Here is an 8,299-nt window from a genome sequence, read left to right as displayed (position 1 = left end):
TTTCATTTTGCAAATTCTTACATTTTGGAGACAATTATGGAACATTATTTTACAACTGAAGAGTTTCATTCCAAATGCCATATGTCCATGTGTAACTACAGTGGTGTGAAAAAGTGTTTGCCCCCTTCCTGATTTCTTATTCTTTTGCATGTTTGTCACACTTAAATATTTCAGATCACCAAACAAATTTAAATATTAGACAAAGATAACACAAGTAAACACAAAATGCAGTTTATAAATGAAGGTCTTTATTATTAAGGGAAAAAGAAATCCAAACCTACAGGGCCCTGTGTGAAAAAGTGATTGCCCCCTAAGCGTAATAACTGGTTGGGCCACCCTCAGCAGCAACAACTGCAATCAAGCGTTTGTGGTAACTGGCAATGAGTCTTTTACAGCGCTGTGGAGGAATTTTGGCCACTCATCTTTGCAGAATAGTTGTAATTCAGCCACATTGGAGAGTTTCCAAGCATGAACTGCCTTTTTAAGGTCGTGCCACAGAATCTTAATGAGATTCAGGTCAGGACTTTGACTAGGCCGCTCCAAAGTCTTAATTTTGTTTTTCTTAAGCCATTCAGAGGTGGACTTGCTGGTGTGTTTTGGATCATTGTCCTGCTGCAGAACCCAAGTGCGTTTCAGCTTGAGGTCACGAACAGATGGCCGGACATTCTCCTTCAGGATTCTTTGGTAAACAGGTAGAATTCATGGTTCCATTTACCATAGCAAGTCTTCCAGGCCCTAAAGCAGCAAAACAGCCCCAGACCATCACACTACCACCACCATATTTTATTGTTGGTATGATGTTCCTTTTCTGAAATGCTGTGTTACTTCTACGTCAGCTGTAATGGGACATATACCTTCCAAAAAGTTCAACTTTGGTCTCGTCAGTCCACAGAGTATTCTCCCAAAAGTCTTGGGGATCATCAAGATGTTTTCTGGCAAAACTGAGACGAGCCTTTATGTTCTTTTTGCTCAGCAGTGGTTTTTGTCTTGGAACTCTGCCATGCAGGCCATTTTTGCCCAGTCTCTTTCTTATGATGGAGTCATGAACACTGGCCTTAACTGAGGCAAGTGAGGCCTGCAGTTCTTTGGATGTTGTTGTGGGGTCTTTTGTGACCTCTTGGATGAGTCGTCGCTACGCTCTTGGGGTAATTTTGGTCGGCTGGCCACTCCTGGGAAGGTTCACCGCTGTTCCATGTTTTCGCCATTTGTGGATAATGGCTCTCACTGTGGTTCGCTGGAGTCCCAAAGCTTTAGAAATGGCTTTATAACCTTTTCCAGGCTGATAGATCTCAAACACTTTGTTTCTCATTTGTTCCTGAATTTCTTCAGATCACAGCATGATGTCTAGCTTTTGAGGATCTTTTGGTCTACTTCACTTTGTCAGGCAGGTCCTAATTAAGTGATTTCTTGATTGAGAACAGGTGTGGCAGTAATCAGGCCTGGGTGAAATTGAACTCAGCTTTCCAAAGATGTGATAAAACACAGTTAATTTATGTTTTAATGGAGTGGGCAATCACTTTTTCACACAGAGCCCTGTAGGTTTGGATTTCTTTTTCCCTTAATAATAAAGACCTTCATTTATAAACTGCATTTTGTGTTTACTTGTGTTATCTTTGTCTACTATTTAAATTTGTTTGGTGATCTGAAATATTTAAGGGTGACAAACATGCAAAAGAATAAGAAATCAGGAAGGGGGCAAACACTTTTTCACACCACTGTATGTTCCATATAATTGATCCTAAGAGTTTTTGAAAAGAGTAACTGATACATAATGGAATTTTTTTTAAATAATGTTTCTCCGATAAAAGATAAGGTGATAAAGATGATATTAATCATAATGTAGCATTGATATTTGTTGTATGTGTAAAGCTCACTCTAAACAATGTACCTTAAGAAAAGCATTCTTGAAAGTTGTCTATAATGCATTTTGGAATTAAATCCTTCAGTTATTCCACATTATTCTTTACGTTTTTAATGCTGTCACATGTGTTTGGAGAGAATATTTGAGTTTTAAAAGTGCTTATCTTCTGTGAACAGAGAGACCAAAGGCTAAAGTGAAAGTGCAGCCAGCTGAGCATGTGTTCATCAGAGAGACAGTCACTCTCACATGTGACATAGAAGGTGGAGATGTCTGGAGTTACGAGTGGTTTAAGAATAATAAACGTCTCAGTGAAGCTGAAAGGAAGAAGAAATATGAAATCTCTAATGCTGATCAGTCTGATGAAGGTGATTATAGCTGTAAGGGAACAAAGTCAACAGAGCCGCGCTACTCAGAGACCAGTGATGCTGTTAGACTGACTGTATCAGGTGAGTCTCATCTTTCTCTCTTTATTTCTGTCATTAACAGTTAAAGTGTAGAGGAGTTTTATTACTGCACAAATATCATCCTATAAAGTTAAGAAGTGATAAAGGAGGATCAGCACAATTCTCTTTAAAACACATAGTATTTTAGAAACCCCTGTGAGCTCAGAGCTCTCAACTCATAAACACAAACAAGAAAAAGTGTTAATCGAATGGTGAATAGAATGTGGTGTAAGAATTAGATATTAGTATCAGGGGGTTTAAATTAGTTGTGTTTCTTTCTGCTCTGCTGGTTCTTGTCTCACACTGTTATAGAGCTTCTCATTTAAATAAACAGAGATCTCACTTTGGTGTTGGTTAGTCTGTGCACCAAGCAGTTTCTCCAATATATTTTACAATTTATATACAGATTTCAAATTTGATCCAAATAAATCTGCCATTCAAATATATGTATAAATGTATGTAAATATTCCAAACATAATCATTAAAATATATGAAATAATATGTTGAGGGTATTGAATCAAATGCAGCACAAAAGACTGTTTAAAGTGAACATATAATTTTATTTGCATAATACAGGTTGTGCATTTATATTTGGTGTAATGTGTTATTGCAAAAAAAGCTGAATGAGCACAGTGCTGTCTGTGCATTGCTTTTTCTAAATGTGTTGAACTCTTTTGAATATTGAAGTGAACTTTTAATATATTTCAAAACACAAGTGAAAGAAAACATACATTTCCACTTATATTTGTGAATATATTTCAATAGTCTTATGCTGAAGTTTGGACACTCCTGGTCAAATGATGCATTTTGTTGATTTTCTGAAAATAAGTTACACATCTTCTACAGAGACACACTACTGCACATTTTAATGCACTGTTACTCTTTATTTGCTGAATTTAACATGTTTGGAAAGAAAAACATAAAATATGACCTGTGTAGATATTATGGCATTTTGAATAGAATATGGCAAATTCTGTTTTATGTTTTATTATTATTATTTCATAAATGTTTATGTTTTTACGTTTATTTTTTCCAATATGTTAAGCTCAGCAAATAACAGAAATTGTGCACTTAAATTTGCAGAACAAAGACCTATTTAAGTGTGTTCTCTGTAGAGGATGTGTAACTTTTTAACTTACAATTTCAACAAAACATCATTTGACCAGAGTGCTCAAACTCTGGTATATGACTGTATAAATAATGTGTTTAGACATAACTGTGAATGTATAACAGTGGATAAAAACAAGTAATTAAACTTTATTTCACAACTTTATTCAATGTCTGTTTATTCAATTAGGAATTTGTAGCATGAACACTTTATACTGTTTAGCAACATTGGAGGAAAATCAAACTACTGTAAATGTTCTGCCTGTAGTGACTCGGAGAACCAATTTCTTAGTGACCTGCTCGAGTGGGTAGAATGTTACTTTAAGATAATATAAGGTGATAAAGATGATATTGATCATAAAGTAGCATTGATATTTGTTGTATGTGTAAAGCTCACAAATAATCATCCTGAACCTAAATTTAAAGAATGATAGTACATTAGTACATTTCTCTTTGAAACACACAGTATATAAGACATCTCAAAGAGCTTAGGACACCCAACTCATAAACACTGGATACAGTAGAGAAAGACAATGAAATTTTAGTTTGAGTTGACAGACACAAAGTGGATAATACAATGAGAGTAAAACCCACACACACACACACACACACATATGCTGATGAGCCAAGGCATTATAACACAGGTAAAGCGATTAATTCTGATTACCTCACAACAGCAGAGTGTGACAAAATCTGGGATATATTAGACCACATGTGTCAGGCTTCAGTCCTCGCAGGCCAAAACACTGCAGACTTCAGCACACTGCCAGATTACGCATACCTGATTCAGCTCATCAGCTAATTAGTAAGGTCTTCATGAACTGAATTCATAGTGTTAGATGAGGGTAAACGCTAATGTCCACAGCACTTTGGCCCAGTTTGACATGCCTGTATCAGACGGTAAGTGAACAGTCAGTTCTCGCAGTCAACATGTTTGATGTGGAAAAATGGGCACACTGTTAAAAAATAAAATTCAGCTCATATTAAATATAGGAAAGCACAGTTTGGTTGCGTCCCCCACTCATAAAATAGCTTTAAAATAGCAGCCTGACTACACTGTTTCACTGCCCAAACGTTTTTCCTCTCCCAATTTCAGTTTACGTCATACAGCCACGTTAAACTTGGACTACTGAGGAGAGTTTGTACTGCTGCTGTAGCTAAACTTAATAACATTGACATTTTTGCCATTAGAGACACTTTTTTGGATTACTGCCTCTGATACTGTCTGCTACAAGCTGTTGTGTAACATGAACATACCTTTAATCATCTGAAAATTGTGAAATTAATGTAAATTATTGAGGGAAGAGCACAGTTTAGATGTTTGCTGGCTTGCTAGTTAGCTAAACGTGTGCTACTTTGTCCTGCTACAGCTTATTTTCTGGTGTAAAACAATGGAATTGCCATCAGTAAAGTGGTTGCATGTTAGTAGCTTGCTAAGTTAAATCTTGGGGATTCATGAGTTGTTTAGATTGTGACTGAAGAATTTTTGATGGGCTAATATCTGAGAAAAAACACACAGCAAACATTTTCAGTTAGTTTACTATTTAAAAGAAGAGGATACAAGTATGTACCAGTCGTCAGGATGGTAAACGGGGGTCTCTTCTCGATGTTGATCAGCTTGCACCTTGTATTGACACAGGATTCGGTCAATACATTGATGGGAGTTCTCTCATACATCCTCACTCCACTGCATCCAGTCCTCTACGGCTGGGATGTCCTAAGCAGTAGCCATCCAGGGCATTAGAGGAGCTTGGTAGCCTAGGATACACTGGAACGGAGTCAAACCAGTGGTAGAATTGAGCAAAGAGTTCTGAGCCATTTCTGCTCATGGCAGAAACCGAGCCCAGTCAGAGTGATTATCATGACAGTATAGCCTCAAAAACCCTATTCCCTATTCTTGATTAGCTTTTTCGCATTGGCCATTGATCTAAAGATGATATCCTGATGTTAAGCTGACTCCAGAATAGTCTCTTGGTAGCTTCTTTGAGGAAAGCATGATATGATTTTGTGATATTGCTCACACATACTGGGGATAAAACAGTTTGGTGGGTCAATTATACATATGATCAAGATAGCCGCGTGAAAAAACCCACAAATGTGAGTATTTTCTCTGTTAAAAATGACATTAACCATTGTATTGTCTTAGTTTAATGTCGTTTCAATGTATTATGGTCTTTTTCTTCATGACAAGCATAAAAAATAGCATGCTAATGTCTTGGTAGCTATCTATCTAATTTTCCCGTTCCACCTTAAATAGTCCAGCAGAGTTCTGATGCCTGAATCGCCAGAATGTAACTGCTGCACCATTTAAGGTGGAATGGGAAAATTCGAGCAAGAAGCTGTTGAATAGCTGACTTCAGCTTCGTATTGTGACACTGCCACATGAAAGTTCTTTTTAAAAAGTTTGTATGTGCAGATTCATCAAAAACATTCTGTAGAATTTTGTAGGTATGTAATTACTGATTATAACCCATTTTTATTTGTCAGCCACCTGACTAACACTAAATTATGTGTGGAAAAAGATGAGCTATAGAGCTAACAGTTCATTTGTTTAGTATTAGTTATGTTAGTATTTAAAAACATGCTGCAATTCATGTCTTCTCTCTGTTTTTCAGCTACGTCTCCTCCAGTCTCACTGATCATCAGTCCCAGCAGAACTCAACACTTCATTACTGACCGTCTCTCTCTGAGCTGTGAGGGACAGAGTGAGTCTACTGGATGGAGAGTGAGACGATACACACACAGTGGGAAAGTGTCAGATTGTTCATCAGACAGAAGATCAGTTACAGGATCTACATGCAACATCAGCTCCATCTCCACATCCCACACTGGAGTTTACTGGTGTCAGTCTGAGTCTGGAGGGAGAAGTTCTCCTGTCAATATCACAGTGCACAGTGAGTCTATATTAATCCTGTCAGTGATGGGAATCTAATAATGGAATAATTGGAAGAAATGCTGAAATCACAGGTGTTGTAATAAAGCATGAAGACCAATGTTTCAGTAAATACTAGTTTGAAATGTAGATATTGAAAATGAATAAAAAAAAGAAATATTTCAGCATCCACACAGGAAAACTCTGTATCAGTCCAACTCCAACACACTATCACTGATATCTGCTGATGAAGTCTCTGTGTTAAGATCATTACTGTGTCCTGCACGCTGTTTTCATTATTGTCTCACTCTTTACCCTCTGTAGAGAGAAGTTTGTCCCGTATTGTAATGCAATGCACACTACTTTACTTTTCCATAGTGACAGGCAGAATATCTGCCAAAATGCAAATCTAAACTAAATCTATCACATTTTTACCTGACAACTGAGCTCTTCACTGAAAAACATACATGCACAAGAAACTGGTGTTAAAAAATGAAATGCTGAATTTGTTCCTTTTTGAAATGTAATCAGTGCACAACTATATTATTTTGCACCGTAAAATACTTCAAACATATGTGCTTCACTGAAATACTGTTATGATTGTATAAAAAGTAAAATGCAGTGTACACAGGAGATTGTGTTTAAAAAACAACTTGCAGAAAACATGACAAAATGAAAAGTGAAAGATTCATTATACTGATTAAATGCTGATTAAATGCTGTTTGAACTGCTACATGGTGGAAAGCAGTATAGCTGTTGATTTTACGATGGACTGTATTAAATTCTGACAGAAATTCAGCTTTCTGTTTTGCAATGCATTGCTTTTCAGTAGAGAGTTCAAGCAACTTTTCATTTTTCATTCTGCATTTCATGTAGTTACTTTATCACAAATTCCTCTACACTCCGGTCCTACAGATGGTGATGTGATCCTGGAGAGCCCTGTTCATGCTGTGACTGATGGAAATTCTCTGACTCTCCGCTGTTTATATCGCTCAAAGCCCTCAAACCTCACAGCTGATTTCTATAAAGATGGATTTCTCCTTCAGACCCAGACTACAGGAGAGATGACCATCAGTTCTGTCTCAAAGTCAGATGAAGGTCTCTATCACTGTAAACACTCAGAGAAAGGAGAGTCACCAAAGAGCTGGATCTCAGTCAGAGGTTTGCTGCTTTTAACAGAAAAAAACATCTTAAAACTGTCATTTTATGTTCATGTTCTTGAGAATCTGTGTGTGCGTGCGTGCGTGCGTGCGTGCGTGTGTGTGTGTGTGTGTGTGTGCGTGGGTGTGTGTGGGTGTGTGTGTATCAGGTCTGTCTGAATCAGGTCTGTCTGAATCAGGAGCTCCATTCTCAGTCCTCAGTCTGCTCAGTAGTCTACTGGCAGTGTCTCCATATCTGCTGGTGTCCATCATACTGGGAGTTAAATGCTACAGAGCTCAAGGTGAGAACTCTTCCTGTGTGTTTCTTCAGTAGTGAATCACTCAGAAGAAGCTCATTTTAATCCTCACTGAATCAGAAATGTCTCTGTTAGCCTGATTAAAGGCTAATTTGAACTGTTCATTCTGTATTTCACAGCTAAACCTGATGAGGCGAGCAGAACGTAAGCGCTGATAGAAGCTGGAACATCCTGCTTAGTGCTGAATACCAAGCTTCTACATTATGATTTTAGGTCTGTCTGCTTTTAAGACCATTTTAGAAATCACTCAATCCGGCAGGTCAGACTTTAAAAATAACAGCTTTATTCACTGAAACATCCAGCAGGTCATTTATAGTCTCGGTGAGTGAATGCTGTGGTGCTGTTATTGAGCCTTTCAACACAAATAATGAGCAAAATACTTTCTGATTTTGTACTTAATAAATGTTTATCTTATGTTATGTACAAACATTTCCTAGTTTTAGTTTGAATGCTTTTTTGTCTCCATAAGCGTTGACCATTTGCCTTGCTTTTTTATTTTCACACCGCAACAAACATTGGATATAAGCAAAACATGCAGAATTGTTTAAGTGATACATTTG

The 8,299-nt window shown here is 37.3% G+C and overlaps 1 long non-coding RNA gene across 1 annotated transcript; it reads left to right on the top strand.

The window, feature by feature from the left end:
- The first annotated feature begins 6,036 nt into the window (after window positions 1-6,036).
- On the top strand, window positions 6,037-8,265 carry LOC118802685. Its single transcript, XR_005006768.1, has 4 exons — window positions 6,037-6,305; window positions 7,199-7,444; window positions 7,593-7,724; window positions 7,859-8,265. It is a non-coding gene; the product is annotated as an uncharacterized LOC118802685 (long non-coding RNA).
- The last annotated feature ends 34 nt before the right edge of the window (window positions 8,266-8,299 follow it).

This window comes from Colossoma macropomum, unplaced genomic scaffold (genome assembly GCF_904425465.1).
Source record: "Colossoma macropomum unplaced genomic scaffold, Colossoma_macropomum, whole genome shotgun sequence".
NCBI lineage: Eukaryota > Metazoa > Chordata > Actinopteri > Characiformes > Serrasalmidae > Colossoma > Colossoma macropomum.
Note: the sequence above shows the minus strand (reverse complement) of the source record. Positions and strands in the feature narration are given on the sequence as shown.